General features: G+C 40.4%; 1 long non-coding RNA gene across 1 annotated transcript; it reads left to right on the top strand.

Moving 5' to 3' along the window:
• The first annotated feature begins 243 nt into the window (after nt 1-243).
• Nucleotides 244-10,317, top strand: LOC139981937 (uncharacterized). Its single transcript, XR_011797939.1, has 2 exons — nt 244-356; nt 455-10,317. It is a non-coding gene; the product is annotated as an uncharacterized lncRNA (long non-coding RNA).
• The last annotated feature ends 8,708 nt before the right edge of the window (nt 10,318-19,025 follow it).

The following is a 19,025-nucleotide window of genomic DNA, read 5'->3' as shown; positions in this document are numbered from 1 at the left end:
TTCCTTTTGCTAAAGCAAGGAACCAAAAAGTTGGGCATGTTTCTTTTAGAAACTTATGTCGGACTAAAATAAAGGCTGGGTGTGTTGAATTGCAATAGAGTGAGTAAAGGTTGTAATTAAGGTTGGACTGACTAAATTGTAATAAGTATATTTGGTAGATCAGTGGATGGCAAAAGGTGGGTGGGGTTAGTAGGTGAATGAATGGAGGTATGTGAATGGTGTGTTAAATGAATTGGGTATGGTAGATTAATGGGACACGATGAGGAATAAAGCATGGGGGATTAATGGAGCATGGGAAGTGAATGAATGATGACTTGGTATTGCATTCTGAGGGTTTCACTGAGATTAGTGTCAAGGTGTTTCGACAACACAGCTAGTTGAGGATAGTGTCAAGGTGTTTCGACAACAAAACTTTGTATTGCATTCTCAGGGTTTCACTGACGTTAGTGTCAAGGTGTTTCGACAACACAGCTAGTTGAGGCTAGTTTCGACAACAAAACTTCGTGTTTTTTAGGGGTGATTCAAACACTTGGAGTTCCTTGCAAGGTGTTTCACTTACCACATCACAGACAGTGATTCAAACGTCTGGAACAGCAAACTGAGTGTTTCGTGTACCATCTTTACCTAGGGCCTAGATCTGAGGGTTTCCCTTACGTTAGTGATGCAAACAGTTTGTACCGCACACGGAGTGTTTCGTTTTCCTTCATTTCTTGACTTCATTTTATGCATTTCGTTTTAACAATGCTCTTAAAGTAACTAGCATCTTCATCTTTATCCCCAAAACTCCACAATACTATGAGCGAATCTGAGACGGATATGACGTTAGAGGTCAACTAGCTGTGTTGTCGAAATTCCTTGGAACGAACCTCAGCCCAGGGATTTGCTCACTTCCTCCATGGCTAGTCAGCTTAACTATTCACTGGTTTGTTGTAAGATTTCTTAAGGTGCTGAAATTTCTGGCATGGCTAAAGCTACCATACTTAAGCCTTTACAAATCCTCCAAAATAGAATGTTAAAAACCAGTACTTTTAAACATCGACGTTATCCTACCAGTACTTTGCACAAAGACCTTGGTATTCTTAAGGTCAGCGACATTTCTTCTTTTATTTATAAGTATATCAACAATATTCCTCCAGTGTCTTATTGTTAATTCCTGTAATTTCGCGTACATTCGTAACAGTACGAGGAATAATACCCATTTTTCTGTTAGCAGACATCACTCGAAACACGGTAAATTACTCTTGAAGAAGTACTGCTAGAAAAATTGAAGGTGCTTCTTATGTAACGTTTAAGCGAAAACGTTTAAGCGTTTAAGCCCACCTAGTTAAAAACTACGCGGACTGAGTATTCATTATCTCATGTTTATTTATCCCTTCTTTTAATATTACCTACTGTTATGTAACCAACTTATTCACCTACCCTATTACGTAATATAAGTTATTATTCAAGTCTTCGAGTCTTCCGATTGTTACGATCCCAGATGCGCTCACGCACTACATAACTGGAACTCGCCAACAAAGTGTTTCGCACACTTCGTGAATATTCATAGCCTACTGGAACGTTCCTTTACACTCCGGGTATAAAAGCCGCAGACGCCCGATTGAGCACCCTCTCCGTTTTCTCCGTTCGTTCCGTTCAGAGGTTGTTGCCACACCTCTGATCGTTCCTTGGCTTGATTACTGTGCCCATTTTAAACACAGTATATATTAAACTCTATACTTTTGTCGGAACCCCGACCTACTCACTCTAATGGATTCGCGTCGCTCTATCTGAATTGTATCTACATCCAGCCGAACTACTTCTAAAGCAAACCTGGACACTATCCGCCTAGCACTATAAGGTAACTCAAGAAATAAGCAGAAACTCTCCCCCCGGTTCTCCAAGTCCAGAAAGACGTGAATTGAATTAAGAATCTATAGTTATGTATTATGTTCATATTTATACTTTGTTCTGCCATGTAAATAGCTTATTAAATGCTTTAAAGTTACTTTCATCCTCGTGTTCTCCTTTTTATGTCACGTAATCTGTTTCCACATTAAGTCTGAGCCCGGTCACGTAACACTACTCGATATTTTTGGTCGCTAGCTCGATAAACTAGTATTGTTTTTCTAATGTCCTGTTTATACTATACCACTTTGTTCTATTGTTCTTATGTATAGACGAAATAAATTAAATCACCAACCCCCCTCGAAAGGGAACAGATACTACACAAGAGCTTATTTAAAAGGCCGATGACGAATGTGTTTGTATTGATGTTACTGAAGTATCTGAAACCGAAAGAATCGTTCGAAAGCTTAAATTGTGTATTCGTGCTCTCACTAAATCGGCAACATGCAATGGTGAAAACATGTCAATAGAGGATTTGTACAAGGTTGCAAATGAGCTTTCACATAAGTTCCGAAATTATGTTACTGCGTACTCTCTCTCTTACACTGGGTGTTGCATTGTAATACATGTACAGGTTTGTTAACCAAAGTGTCCTTAAGGTTTTAACCCCGATACACACCCCTCTCTAAACGGGCTGTATATACGTTATTGCATGGCCCTTCCAACTGAAAACAATTTCAAATGTAAGTTTTCTCTGTACGAAGCGCCGGAGGTGCTGGTAATCATTACAAACAGGTACTTGGTGACAAACCAGAAAATACATAGACAGATTCAAATTGGAGATTTTATTAATCTGGATTCAATTAAAAGCGTAAAGAATGGTCAATATCAATTACATTCAGTGATTCAGCAGCATGGGGGATCATCTAAATCAGGACATTTCACTTGTGTTGTTAAAGAAGGCGGCAGGTAAGTTGTAATAGATGATTCTGTTTGTCATATATATTCAGAACTGTGATTCAAGTGAAAGTCTCAAACAAACTACGGGAAGTGAGAGTAAATCAGATGCAAAAGATTCCTGTCCTGATCCATGACGATCCACTGGTATACCATGCCTTATAACTGATGAAAAATAGGTTTCGAATATTTGTTTACCCAAAACTGCTAACAAGTCGCGAAACGTTAGGCCCACTGTGGAAGTCGACGAATGTGTTTATATATATGTTACTGAAATATCTGAAACCGAAAGCATCGTTTCAAAGCTTCAATTTTGTTTTCGATCTATCACTGATTCGGCAACATGCAATGGTGAAAACATGTCATTAGAGAATGTTGCAAATGAGCTTTGATATAAGTTCCGAAATTATATCACTGCGGATACTCTCTCTCTAACACTGGGTGTTGCATTTGTAATACGCGGACAGGTTTATTAACGAAATTGAAATGTTGTATTTGTTGTAGGTAACTTTTGTGATTCGTCAATGGTTCAGGAACATATTTCACGGATTGTAGACAAGGAAAAATGTAATCATCCGGAATATATTCAGAAGAATTATCTTCTACTTTGCCCAGATTACATGCAAGTAGTTATAAGGTAGTGGGCGATAACTTTTACCTCCGGCAGGAAAATTTGATGGACAAACAATATTTCAACGAGTGCAATATCGTATCATATTTGTTGCAAGCTATGATTTGATGACACGAAAGGTTTCATTTAAATAAAATTTTAGTAGAAAGGTAGTGACTAGTAAGCGATTATAATGTTGGTACGAACGCAATGAAAAAATTACTTGTTATATTGAGAAATTTAATTTGCGTGAATATTTAACAACATGCATTGAATTAGCAAGTGACTATATTGTTACGAGAAAACAACCTAATTTTCTCGTGTGTACGTATTTTCTATTTACCGTTATAAAATGTTTCTTACGTAATGTTTCAGCTAGGAGGTCTCTAGTTTGTGTAACTTGAGTATCAGTTTGTTGCTGGCTGCGGAAGTTGGTTCTTGCTGCCGGGGCTTTATGTAAACAGTCCGGTGGACAAGGCCTCCTTTGTTCTTAGTATACGGTTAATTATTAGGGGTGCATAGACAGTGGGGCGGGGTTTACTTCATATTCGTATAGTATTGTAGAGACCGTTGACCGGCTGTCATTGGGCTATGGCGCTGGTCAATCTCACTGGCTTTTTCATAATTGGTTAATTAAATCGTGTATAGGGTTCTAAACAGTTACGGGGGTATTTATAATGTCGTGCAAGGAGCGTTTGTAGACATTAAGTTGCGATATATTTAGTGTAATTTGCTAGGCAGAATCTATGCCGAATTTGTATGTTGTTTTAGGGGCTTAGATTATTTTTGGCTTGTGCAGAGGGTCAAGTTATGCACTCAGCAGTTGCGCTGCGTAACTGCTTGTGCCTGCATGCATTCTGCAGCTGCGCTGCGTAACTGCTTGTGCCTGCGCAAGGTCGTCACAGCGTAGGGTTCGCGGGCCGACGAACTTCATCGTTAGCTGCGTTACGTTGTCCTTACGCTGCGTCGCCCTTGACGCAGTACCTATAGATTAGCTGCGTTGTGCCTGCGCTGCGTTGTCTTTGACGCAGCGCCTATAGTTAGCTGCGCTGCTAGGCAGCTTACATATTAGGGCTAGTTCATGTACGACGCCCTTGTTATTGTGTTTAGGTTTTATTGTTCTACTTTCTGTATATATTATTTGTTTATTATGCTTTACGAAAGATGTACGGCAGGTACATTGTTTACCTAATTATACTTTTTAAACTCTTAATGCACTGTTAGTCTACTTCTTTTCAACGGTGTCCTCGAGTCTCTTTCTACAACCCCCTTCCTCAATTGCCAACTGGGTACTTCACCATACCACCGAAGCGGAAAGCGTTACAATATTAACTTTAGTGTGCTAACAGTAAAGCAGCTTAGTAGTAGTGTTTCAATAAACTTTCATTTACGTCATGGTTGTCTTGTAATATCATGAATTCAATTCATACCTTACACTTTTATTTAAGAATTGCAAATCAAGAGCTCTTATTCTCCCCACTGATATTCACCAACAAATGTCTGAAGATTTAACGATGAATAACTGCGTCAGAGCTTTGATAACGACCGGATTGTTGACCAAAAATTTATCATTTTATCTCCATATTGTGTAGACGAACAGCATTGGGTATTATTCATTTACAAAGTGTCATCTACTTTACATGTCGATGTATTAGACGCCATGGGTTGTGCTTTGCCAGTGAATACAAAACATATACTCTTCTGCATAAATGCTTTCAGTATCCAACTCCATTAGATGGGTGAAATTGTGGAGTTCATATCTGTATCGCAAGTAAATGCATACTTTTCAACAACGCATTTAATTTGAAAAGTAACCAAAATTCCATGAGAAACCTGCATTATTGTAAGATATGTGATTCTCAAAAACGTCTAGCAGAAGACGATCAGGGGGTCGGAGCTCTATAGAGTTTTGGTAGTTTGGAGTAGCTGGCAATGTAAACTATTGTCTCGCGTAACTGGTATATGTCAACAATCATTAATGAGATTACCGTGTAGGCTATATGCGGGTTTTGTGTGTAAGTAATATCAGACCCCTAAACTTCTTGTCATGTCTGTGTAAGCCTATGCCTGTTATCCTGAAATAGACCATGTCTTTCTGGTATGCAGGTATCATGATACCGAGTGACAGAAGTTTAGGCCGTCAAAGTGCAGTATTCAAGGTACCATTTGCTTAATATTCTGACTGTGTAGGTTCAGTCGAAGTCACAGATACAACTACAAATACAGGACGGTACAATCTCTGGAGGCGCAGTCGCTGTCATGCAACAAAATGTTTTAGCGACTACGACTACTAAGCCGCCACTCCAGGACAGAGTCCCGGTCGACGTTTACCCTGGATTAGTGTTAGCCTGGTAGGCCAACACATTAATGTTAATGGCTGTCTTGCCATATAGACCAGATGCCGATGAATTATACAAAAAAAATCAACGCGTGGCACATGGTCGAAGGCAGACAAGGAGTGCTGTCGGGGTTTGCCGAAGGGGAGACATGGGCATCCGCGTCGCCTCTAAGATGAATGGTGTTCCAAAGTCTACCCTTGTATATATTGTAGCAGAGGGTCATTGTTACTTACCTGTAGGCAAATACCTTACAGTCCTGTATGAATGCCTTAGGTATTGTTTTCTTTATAGTTGTTTGAAACACTGATGACCAGCATCTGCCAGATTGGTCATCAGGTTCTTGTAAATAGTGTGATAGAAAATACACCACAGTAGCACAGAACCCCAGAGTGTGCAGATGTCTTTTTTCTGTTCTTTGAGTTTTTCCACTCGGTCTCTACACGGGTTCAGTCGACTAGACGTTCGGAAGCTAGCTTTACATTATTCATGCACTAACGACATACCCCACAACTTCAATATGGAAACCAAGATGGCAGGACGCTTTTGGTTGGAAGAATATTTGCAGCGTCACCCAAACATAGCTCCCAGGAAAGCAGAAGGCTCATCAAACGCACGCGCCATGGCTATGAACAGAAAGCGCATATATTACGAATATGAATGTGGGCTTCGAAAATGAAGAGAGGAACATGACAGAATTGTTAAATTGTTTGACAATAACCTAGGACCTTGCAAAACATGAACAAATATTCACCTACTTTACCGCCCTCAACCCTGAAGGAAAGGCATGGTGTTTACCTTGGTAGCACCTACATCAATCAAACGCAGGCTCGTACCTTTATCAAATTTCTGGCTGATGATATTCGCCAGGATACTATCAGTAGATTATCTTCAGTACGATACATCACTTTCTTGACAGATGGCAGCAATGGCAGAAGTGTTAAGGAAAAGGAATTGGTGTACATTAAGAACCTAGTAGACAATGTCCCAGAAATGTCATTCTATGGGTGAGTGCATTACTGCATTTGTGTCTTTCAGTTTTAAAGCAATTTTGGCATGTTCCTTAATTGAATGTTGATATATAATATACACTTCCCCTTCTGTCTCTCTCTATCTGTTTCTGATATTGTTTGGTGGGGTAATATGTTGGATTAAAATTATATACAAATCTACTTTTTCTAATTAAGGTTTCAAGATGTTGAAGATGCCAGCGCATATGTTGTATTGGATTGTATCAACACAATGTTCATAGAGAGAGGAAATACTGAATGGAAGACGAATCTCATTGGCTTTGGTGCTGATGGAGCTGCTATTAGGAATGAGGGCATACTTGCGAAGTTGAATCATGCAATGCCATGGTTAATGGGCATCAGCTGTGTAGCCCACAGACTTGAGCTCGCTGCTAAAGTTGCATTCAGAGATTCTTATTTCGCTACGAAGGTTTGTGATTGACACTTTATTTCAATGAGTTGGCAGACATGCTTGAGCAGTCACAGTGTTACGGCAAACACTTGTTGATAGCACACATGGGTAGACCACAGGCGACGGGCGCTACTGGAATTTCCCTGTAGTTGTAGCACACTTGAATGATGCTAGCATTCATGAACAACAAGATAGTGAGCGACAGGATGCTGCCAAAATTAGAGGCTGGCTGAAAATTTTTTTTTCGAAAAATGGCCATACACATCGACATCTTAGGACTTCTCCCATCTTTCCGTTATCTTCCCGATTCTAAAACATTTGCACTTACAATTGTCAGCTGATGATACTTCACAACCATCAGTTGCCTTTCGCCATCAACAGCCAGCAATTCCTTTTGAAATCATCTCTTTTGTTCACTACTGGTCAGCCTATTCAACATTGTGACTCAATGGAATATAAATAAGGCAAGCTCACTGTCGTTTAAATACCTACACTACTGTACTCTAGTAGGTGGCATCTTGGTAGAAGGACTTCACCCTGGAAGCAAGATTTGTCTGCTAGACTCCTGCAACTGTATATTACAGCAGATGCCGCCTAGTTTTCGATGGGGACCGTCTGGAGGGCAGAGGATGTTGTCCCCCTCAGCAAAGTGACATTAGGTTGCGCATGGAGGCGGACCATGCATGGCTTCCCGACACTGCCTATCGGGACGGCGTTCCCCGGATGATTAGGAGTGAGTTAGTTGGTAGGTGTTGGGTTGTGTGGTCGTTACATAATATAGGTTGGTTTTTTTCTGCTTTTGGTTAGGGGTTGGCTTTTTAGGGCCGGTTTTGCAGTGTTTTATTTCTTTTGCTTTTGTTGGCCTTTAGGTCCGTGTCCTTTTAACGTCACGTTAAACGCTGCGTTGGTGAGAGATTTGTGGGTTTCAGTTGTTGTTTTACAGACCGGGTTTGTTTTTGGTTCTGTTGACCTTTGGTCCGTGTCCGTTTACTTAGCACGTAAACAGCACGCACACTGTATATTACAACTAATCTGCACTACGTTATGTTTTATCCACTGCAATTCTCATATAGATTTAATCCAGTGGATATCATCTCCCATTGTAAAAACATTCATCGCTTGTGCTATCCGAGGATGAGTTTTACGCGTTTCGTGTGAGCCTCGCGGACGCGGTCATTTATTTCCTACACGCGGTTTGACACCTATGAAAGAAAATTCTTCTGTGTTCTTAGCAGTTCCAATGAAGAGTTATTTATCAAGTTACTGGTGAGCATATGTACTTATCTTTTATGTTATGAATTTAACACACAATACCAGCTAACACATCAAGTTATCAACAGTCTAGCCAAGACCACAGATCGCGCCAACTTTGTACCGACCTAACGTTAGGCTACACTTTACTACTAGACCACAGGCGCTCGTTACGTTATAGCCTAGGCCTAAGGGTTAAAATGGTATAGTGAAACAATCTAGTAGTATAACGTTACGAGCGACTGTGTACTAATGATATGAAAGTATATGATGGTACTGTAAAAAGGTCTATTTCTTCTCCCCCATCCAAGTGGTTATGTAATAGGTATGCCTTTACTCTTCCACATCATGTGCTCATATTCCTTTATAAATAGAAGTGAGCCAGTGGCAACAGTGCCAAAGTTGCTGGTTGCAGTAAACATCTTCCCTCTTCCTTTCTTCTCTAAGAAAGGGGATGCTTTGTCTTAGTTGTTTCATTTATAGGGTCAGCATTTGTATGCAGATTCAGTCTTGTGTAACAAGCTCTGATTGGTTTTGAGTGTTACTCTTGGTAGCTGGGGTGTGTATAGGCCAATGAGAGAGGGTCACATGTTGTTACCCTGTGGTTAAGGTGCTTCCTCCAAGGTGTTTTGGGAGAGAGGCAGTTTGGTTGTCAGCCAGTGAACGAGGCATGTTTGTATTTTACCCACTCTTGACATAATGTAGTCTGTACACTACAGTATACGTATATAGAAATAGTTAATAAGTTGTCTACAGCATCTTATGCTTTAAGAATATATATCTACATAAATATAACTTTTCCTGCATGAATTTATTGTTAATAATTCATATGCATTACGTTTGTGTTATTACATCGTTTGTAATGGATCTATGGAACTGGGAGCTGTGTTCTGTTAGTTGCTATATTTACCTATCTTGTACCTGGACTTTATGTTACATACTCTCTTGGGAAGACCATTTCTTTGAACAGATCTATTTATTTTTACTCCAGTATATTCATGGAACTCTCACCAGTCACCGTCTCTTCCAGTCAGTCAACAACATTGCTCTTATCCCACAATTTAGTGTAATTTGAGCCCCATTTACGTGTAATTATGTAACAGTAAAGAGTGATTTACCAACATTCATTATGTTGCATAGTTTCCTGTGTGTTAAGGCCGAGCAAATATAGCTACTTTTATACATAACATCCAGTCTTATTCTTGTTTTAGCATGTTGTATTTCTAATACAGTTGTCCCCACACATCGTGACCACTAGGGGGTTTCCCAATAATCCTTTTGTACAGCTAGCTGCCGACAACAACCCCATATCCCGCAACTCTTACAGTAGGCAAAATTCACTTATTAACAACATTTTTCACTTTCAGACATCCAAATAACAAAGAATACTTCTGAAACATGACCAAATATACTAAGATACATCCCTTCTACATTATCCTAAAATTTCACCATAAGTCGCTCACTTTCAAAGTATGGTCCTACCACGGAGCGTATGTTAAAAATCCGTAACGAAAAGAACACTTGGTTGGATGGACCGAGAAATGTGTAGCCTTGATTTTTCCGAGTCATTTTAATAATCCTACATGTTTATATCGGTACAAGGAATCAGTGCATCATTCCTCTTCATAAAATAGCGAGAGAAAACAAAAATGAATACACATCACAGCGTCCCTACAAGCTCTAGGATCAGTGTATTTGTATGCAGTCACCAACTTATGGAACTTTAATACAAGCATTATATTATTATTAGTAATATTAGCAAAGCCTATATAGTTCGCCCAGTAGTTTTCGGACCAGTCCAAGTTCGCCCCACTAATACACAGTACCACAGGGTAACGAAGCCATGTAATAGGCTTATGTCAGTATATGTGGAATCAGTGTCTTCCTCTTCTTACGTTGCAGAAACCCATATTACATTTGCGCAATGGGGAGATAGACAGCACTAGCGGCACGCCAGACGACACCTAAATGTGTCGATGCTCTGCGCATATGGAAAGCCATTTTAAGATTTAATCGGGAATTTGAGATATCTGAAAGTGTTTCTTATTTTAGATATCTGAAATAGAATCTAAAATTACATTCGAGATATCTTTAATTTAATTGGAGATATCTTAAACAGATTTCGAGATATCTGAAATTCTCATTCAGATATCTGCAAAAGAATTCGAGATATGTGAAATTCTATTTCAGATATCTGAAATTCAATTCGAGATAATTCGAGATATCTCAAATGGAATTGCACATATCTCGAATTCAATTGCAGATATCTGATATTCTCCGGTATTTCGAGATATCTGAATTTGATTTTAAGATATCTTAAATAAACTCGAGATCTCTGTCATTTAATTTCAGATATCTGAAATTATTTCGAAATATCTGAAATTCCCGATGAAATGTTAAAATGGCTTTGCACATGCGCGCACACCAGCGCATCATTTAGTTTACTCCAACCAACAATGGCAGAGGGAAAAAACCAATGCTTATAATGAATGTACCTAAGTCACATTAACACCCAGTGACAGTATTGAACGTATATTAATCACAATTACTGGCGAATACAGCACTTGGAATTGAGTCAAGGGTCAATTTAAGAGAGTAAAGTAAGCCTCGCTAGATATGTAAACATAGCTGACGCTAGACAGTATAGTATACAATGTTGATGACACAAATGTGATGACTTTATGGTGCATTATCTTGCTCTCATTTTGCAAATACCTTCCAAAATTCACAAACAAGTTAAAATCACTAACGTAAGAAGAATTCAGTTCAGCCGTCGTAACCAGCCAGACAGGTAGTAACGTTACGCGACTGTGCATAATACAAAGACTACTGTAAGGTTCAGAGGGATGGCATGTATTGCATACCACAATGGGATGGTTCGGTAGTGCCGTTTGGCTGTGCTTTTTACGTGCAAAGAAAACAGACACGTACCAAAGGTTAACAAAACCAAAAACAATCCCAGTCTGTTTAACAACCACCATAAACCCAACTGAAAACCAACAAACAGAAATCTTCTCACTCACCCACAATTGTATACAATGTAGCTTTCAACGTGACGTGAAATGGACACGGACCCAAAGGCCAACAGAATCAAAACAATAAAGCTCCACAAACCAGCCCCAAACCACAAACAGAACCCCCCAACCCATATTATGTAACGACCACGCAACACCCCCCCCCCCACACCTAACAACTAACCCACTCCAAAACTTCATCCGGGTACGCCGTCCCGATGGTAGACAACAGGCCTGCGCATTACCTGCGAAGTTTTCCCGATATGGGTCTTTTCAGCCGTTTGGCTGTCACGTTTTGTATCCCGCATGGCGGGTCACGTAAAAAGCACTGTAACCACTGCTTCGCAATGGAATATGTCAGTGCTTTTTACGTGACCCGCCTTGCGGAATCCAAAACGTCACGGCCGAACCTAAACATCCCATTCTAACAAAGAAAACTCAGGCCAAGCCAGCAAAAACGTAAAATACGCCCCAACAACCCACTCAAACAATGGAAAAACACAAAAGGACGACTAGCACTCAGCGACCAACAGCCCTCCCCTACACACTACCGTCCAAAAAAAGGCAGCCCCAGATAAACGACGAATATGGAATATGGCAATAATATCAGGTAATGCATTTTGCTTCTGTAGTGACAAAAATAATGGGATTGCGTGTACAGGGTATTTTCATATTTGTAATGAAAAATAATAGGCCTGCTTTAGGTTCGATTTGCTCGTTTCTAGCAACGAATCGAGTTGTAGCATGAACGTTAATATGTACGATATGGTTGGTTCGATTCATCTAGGCTAAGCAACTGCAGGACGTCTCTACGTTCCGACGTCTCTACGTTCCGACGTCTCTACGTTCCGACGTCTCTACGTTCCGACGTCTCTACGTTCCGACGTCTCTACGTTCCGACGTCTCTACGTTCCGACGTCTCTACGTTCCGACGTCTCTACGTTCCGACGTCTCTACGTTCCGACGTCTCTACGTTCCGACGTCTCTACGTTCCGACGTCTCTACGTTCCGACGTCTCTACGTTCCGACGTCTCTACGTTCCGACGTCTCTACGTTCCGACGTCTCTACGTTCCGACGTCTCTACGTTCCGACGTCTCTACGTTCCGACGTCTCTACGTTCCGACGTCTCTACGTTCCGACGTCTCTACGTTCCGACGTCTCTACGTTCCGACGTCTCTACGTTCCGACGTCTCTACGTTCCGACGTCTCTACGTTCCGACGTCTCTACGTTCCGACGTCTCTACGTTCCGACGTCTCTACGTTCCGACGTCTCTACGTTCCGACGTCTCTACGTTCCGACGTCTCTACGTTCCGACGTCTCTACGTTCCGACGTCTCTACGTTCCGACGTCTCTACGTTCCGACGTCTCTACGTTCCGACGTCTCTACGTTCCGACGTCTCTACGTTCCGACGTCTCTACGTTCCGACGTCTCTACGTTCCGACCATTTATTGGGACTCGTAATTTTTTTTAGCCCAAATTTTTTGCACCACAATTTTTCACCAACATGTTTTCGGACCAACTTTTTTTCGGACCAAAATATTTTTACGACCCAAAATTTTTACACCAACATGTTTCCGGAACATGAAGCGTATTCTACTTATTGTTATTATGACGTCACCCATGGCTCGCGCATTGGTGGTTTGCGCTGTGGTGTGGCGTTATATAAATCTTTTCTTATCTTTTGTTTAAATGATTCTGGGTTGGAAGACAGCCAAACTGATTCAAATTGGTTGAGTGCCCATTTGCATATGTCCATCTGCATATCAGGTTGGCACTCAACCAATGAAGGATTTTGGTGAGGGGTGAATAATAAGTTTACACCAATCGGGTTCAAGGGCAGAGCGTGTGCCCTGTGCAACGCGTCCTAATTTGTTATTTTGAAATCAGGGGTTTAAGTGTTTCATAAAGACATATCGAGGAGTTGAAGTTTATCATCCGAAGTCTACGGCCGTAGAACAGTAGGCTCCGTAATTTATATTTATACGTCTGTAGTCTTTGGGCTCTTTACATTTTAATTATCTACAGTTACAGTTTTATTCAGAATCAATAAAAGAAGACATATATTATCCAGTACCCGCTTTTCCTGATTATTTCCTGTTTCACGCTCGGTTCGACGTTATCAGTGTAAGGCCCGGCTTACCGTTCCCGAACTACCTAAAATAAGCCTTTCATTAGTAGTAATTACTCTTTGCTCTTCAGTTTAACCTAGGTTATACTCTTTAAGTTGGTGATCATGTAGTCTGCATATAATACATTTCTTTTATTCAACTGCCCAGAGAATGATTCTGAAGTTGGTGATTGAATTGAAGTTAGAAGTAGTCCTCCCAGTGACGGATCTGATGGCGCTGAACAGGCAGGAGGACGAGCTGAAGAAAAAGCTCTTTAGAACCATTAGGTATGGAATTTTCCAACTTGTTTTCTTAAATTAACTCACACTGCAATTTCAAAACAGCTGCAACAAGAACAAGCCCCTTTATAATGAACCATAACCCCTAAACATTGTTTCAATATAATAAACGAAACAATATTTTACGACTGGGTGTGAAACCCGTCAGAATCTTTATAAATGACAGATTAATGTTGTGATTTAGTGGAAATTTCATAAGTAGAAAATATCACTAAAGAAGACATTGATAGGTTTTGTAACCATGTTAAAAGGTTTGTCATGTGTTCCAATGCTAATATGGCGACTATGCAAAGTGAGAAAAGTGAACGGTAGCAGTGGGTGCAAGCGCGGTTTTAAGGACATTGTTTTCTTTTGGAGGGAGAGGGGGGGGGGGCTAATATGTCGTTTAATATGTTTAAAGGTGACCATCATCGTGCAAATGAAATAATATAAATTGTGCGGAAGTTTTGGGAAAGCCAGTTTACTGACAGAAAGAAGAAACTAGGTTGTTTACCAGAAATTATCGGAGGGAGGGGATGATTGACCAAGATTCAAGTAAATTTCCTAAACCTCGAATGGAACGTATCAGAAATACACTGGAAGGTTCTGTCTTCTGGAAAACATGAAGCAATGGAGTACACTACGATGAGATTCAACGAAAAGCTATAGTAAAATGGCACAGACGAAATGGACCTAAAGCACATCTCTTTCTTGGTGAGGAAAGACCTCTAGCACGCTGGGTTCTCACAATGGGAAACCGGGGATTTCCTGTTACTCCCAAGTAGCTGAAGGACACAATAACTGATCACAAAAGATGGAAGAAACGCTCCCTTTCGAAGCGGAAGGCCGTATAACGGCTGGCATACAGGTTTCCTGAAGAGGAATCCTAGTATTCAACTAAAGCCTACAAAAACGCTCAACTACACAAGAGCCAAAGCTACCAAACTGATGTATAAACTCGCAACTGTTTCATTTCTGACCTGAACCTTTCAGACCGGATCTACAACTTGGATGAGATAGGGTTTGGACTCAGTGGCAAACCACCTATATATGCCCTTGGATCTCCACATATTAAAGGAGCACTGCCACAAATGACTACCGCTGAGGGTGAAAAAAATCTCAGTGGGTGTTTGTGCCAATGCAGATGGTTTGCTTCTCTCTCCCCTTTTCCTATTGAGAGGAACCAGTCCCAATTCTTGGGATCCCCTGGCAAGTGAACCTCCGAAGAGTGGCATACTTTACAGCGTCAGGATGGATGGCACAAACATGTTTTCAATACTGGTTCCTAAACAGTTTTGTCCAAATAATTGGAAAAGAAAGACCACTGGTGTTACTGTTAGACTCTAATGAAAGGCATTTTGCCGATGATCTCTTCCAAACAGCAGAAGAGAGTAACATATATATCTTTACCGGTTTCTACCTAATGCCACACACTCTTTTACAGCCGCTAGATGATGTCTTTGGACACATGAAATGGTCCTACTGGGACTATCTCAGGAAACGGGTCGCACGTAATCCTGGGGAGGCGATTACACACAGAAATGTTGCTGGAATTATTGGCAACATCTGGGAAGATTTGGAAATGCCTGGGCTAATCAGGAAGAGCTTCATATCATGAGTTATGGGGCTGATGAGATTACCAGTGACCAGAAACTAGTGACAGAGAATGTGCAGACAAGGTGACAACAAATCAAGCATGACACATGCCAACAACTCAGATGCACAAAGAAAACTGTCAGCACACTGAAGAAAGGTAACAGAACTTCCTTCGGTTAAACCACACAAGAGGCCTGTTCCCACGAACGCGGGCTTGCTTCACTCTTGATCGACCTATCGAGGCTAGGGCAACTTGATCCACCCTTTTACTCCATGGGAACGGAGCAAGCCCGAGCTTGATTAAGCCCCTCATGAGAGGTGGGGTTAGGACAGCTTAAGCCCGGGTAAACGTTAATCAATGTAAATAAACTATTGCCTTGGGGTGAAAAAGATACGATGGATTTTATCAGTTGTGGTTTGCGACGCTTGCGTATTTCTATATCGACATTAACTGTGTCTATTTTCATATTGGTTGTCCATTTGTACAATGGACCGATGCAGAATGGAGGAATTACATAAGGCATTGCCGAGTAGTACACATTGTATAGCTGCCCGTGTACATCCGCATACATACAGTATAAAGTTTCAGTTGCTTTCTTGAAGACATATCCAGATAACCGCAAAGGCTATCATTATGATTATTATTATCGATATTTTCCTGTACAATATGTCGCAGAAGTAGACAGAGCGAAGTATGTGGTCGGAAGATGAAGTATTCGCATTGCTTGGCATTTGGTGCGACGAAAATAATATGTCGAAACTTGATGGGATATGCCGCAACGCTCCAGTGTACTGAGACATCTGTATGCGTATTGGAGAGAAAGGGTACGGCAGAACGGTCATCCAAATAAAGTACAAACTGAAAATTTAAGGTAGGTCTTACTGTTACTGGATTCTATTTTATCGATAATCATGAAAATAATATGTAGTAGCCCAACTTACACGTAGCCTATTTACTTACCGTACTCATCAGGCCCGTAAAATTTTACAATCTTATAGGCCTGTATAAAAGAACAATTTGTAAATCACATACCAAAGTCAAAATAAAAGGATAAGTAGAATGCATGCATTCTGCATTCAGTGAAACAAGAGCCACATCACACATGTTTGCTAACTTAAAAAGACGACTTACAATTCACCGTAAAGAATTATTGCTGTGTACATATTCCGATGCGGGAACATGTTTATAGACATGTAACCGATGTGCTGAACTTTTTCCCGCCGTTTAGACTGGGTGTCCCCGAGTCAAAATCATGGTCAATGAAGCTCGTAGTAAACGTCCATATAAGGGAATATGGGTGGAGTTTACATTCGCTATCTACAGGGTTGATGAATGACGTTTACCAGTTGAAATATGTGATTGGTTAATTGCTATCACCTAAAAACATAAAACACAAATCGCAGGACCAGCTGTTTAATAGTGTAGACTGTAGAGCTCGAACTGAAATCATGGCACAGTGCCAAATATTTCAAGGTACACGTTGACAGTCCGACACGTTTTCAGTCCGAAGATAAAATACACGTTTTTAGTCCGAAAAAAAAGGAGTTTTCAGTCCGACACCTTTTCAGTCCTAAAATAAAATTTACAATTTACATGCATCTTGGTGCATCTGTGTTTCGTCTTAAATGAGAAAAAAAAGCCCCCACTGTATGGGTGAAAAAGTAATAACGTGATTTCAAATAATCCCTGGGCTCAACCCATGCAACAACATGGATAATTAAGTGACTACGCACCATCCATGACCGAACAAGAACCGTGCGTGGTGATTACTTGCCGAAATGATCCCACCTCGCAACTCCCACCTCGCATTCCAGTGTTGTTTATTGGTGATATTATGGCATTATAACTGCTTTCATTGCCAAACTGAATACGTGTATCTCACTTTCGGACTGAAAAACGTATATTACACGTTTTCAATCTGAAAACTTGTCGGACTGAGGGGTGTACCCTCCCCCCCCCCCCCATTATCGGACTTTCAACGAATAGAAGATGGATTTAAGTTGCGCATAAACTTCGTAACGTTTGGATAAAAATAATGTCAAAGCATATGAATTCAAACTGAATAGAGGGTAAATATGTGGCTACAGTTATAACACATGGAATAGTTGTAACCACAGCAATCATTATGAATGGAATATATTTAAGATAAATATTATCATTGAAACATAAATAAGAAAAAATTGCTGAGATAAAATTCACGGATCAACTTTACAGCAAAAGGATAAACAAGGAAGTCTTCTGTTCAAACTTTCGTCGTGTTACACAAAACCACGAAAACACCGATGCACTACTTATGTATATGACGGCTGAACGATGTTTTTAAAACATATATAATTTATATTGAATTTCACCGAAAATTAACAAAGAAATTAATCTGTATTCGAACGCGGTATTTGTCGTGATTACTGCAGGAACTGTATGGATCGTGGTTTACGTCGCCATCTGCATTTGCGAAGATGACGTCACATTCTCTACTGTTGTAGTATATTTGAAATATCCATCCTAAACGATTCAAAATCGTTTCTCTGTCAAACGCATATTTTTAAAATTATTTATTGCTTTTAAGGAAACGTCCAAGGGCTACCAGACAATTCTTTTAAAGATAGCATACTGTTGTTTAACTGGGGGTGGGGGGGGGGTGGCATTATCGTGATTTTGGCACGCCAGCGAGTTTTCGTTTCACGTCATTCAGAATATGGTCCGAAATAAACAACAACAAAAAACAACAACAAAATAACGGTGGACGAAAGGTATGACGTGTTACACTTGTAAGATTTCCCGCGACCATCGTTTGGGTTAGCACTAATTTCCCGATAGCACTAATTTCTTGTAAAGTGTAAGAAATGAATTATAAACGCTGCTTAGGAGTCATACCACGTTATCTTACATCTGAACATACGACATAAGGGGATGTACAAAATACTTTTTCTTCAAATAGTTATGCGTAGGCCTACCAGGTGAGATGAATGTATATTTAGCCAGCATGAATTGATCTAGTAATAAAGGCAAGGGCGGCGGAACCGGGGGGGGGGCACAGGGGGCACGTGCCCCCACTTTTCCTCAGGATAAAAATGTGCCCTTTCTCTACATAAAAAATTTTACTCTTCATCACTTTATTTGGTCAGTAACAGATCATCTAATCCTAATTTAGAAGTATTAATGAATTTCTGTGGGTCAAACTCAAATGTTTACTATCACAAGGCTTCTAACATTCTGGTGAGTGCTTTTAAGCATATTCAATGGGTCCAAAAAATAATCCTTATACATTTCCAAAAAATACATTGCTATATTACATTGTGACTTTGTATTAAGCAGAAGCCATTTATAGCCTACTATGAATAATGAGTTTAGTTTTTATATCCCATAACCTATACCCCATCCTTTATTATTTTCACATGTTTCATGCATGTATCGATCGCGTGTGTATGGACTTGGGCTTTATAATGTTTTCACGTCATTTTGTCTCATCGACAGAAAACTTGTTCCTTCTTTCCAATGTGCACATTGGATATTGCAGGCCTAGTATGCATTTTTTCCTTGAGGGGTGGGGGCGGTGGCGGAGCGTCCATACAGTTACAGAGGGCGGATGCCCCCTGACGGACTCAAATTGACTGCTGGCGCC

Source organism: Apostichopus japonicus, chromosome 16 (assembly GCF_037975245.1).
Source record: "Apostichopus japonicus isolate 1M-3 chromosome 16, ASM3797524v1, whole genome shotgun sequence".
NCBI lineage: Eukaryota > Metazoa > Echinodermata > Holothuroidea > Aspidochirotida > Stichopodidae > Apostichopus > Apostichopus japonicus.
Note: the sequence above shows the minus strand (reverse complement) of the source record. Positions and strands in the feature narration are given on the sequence as shown.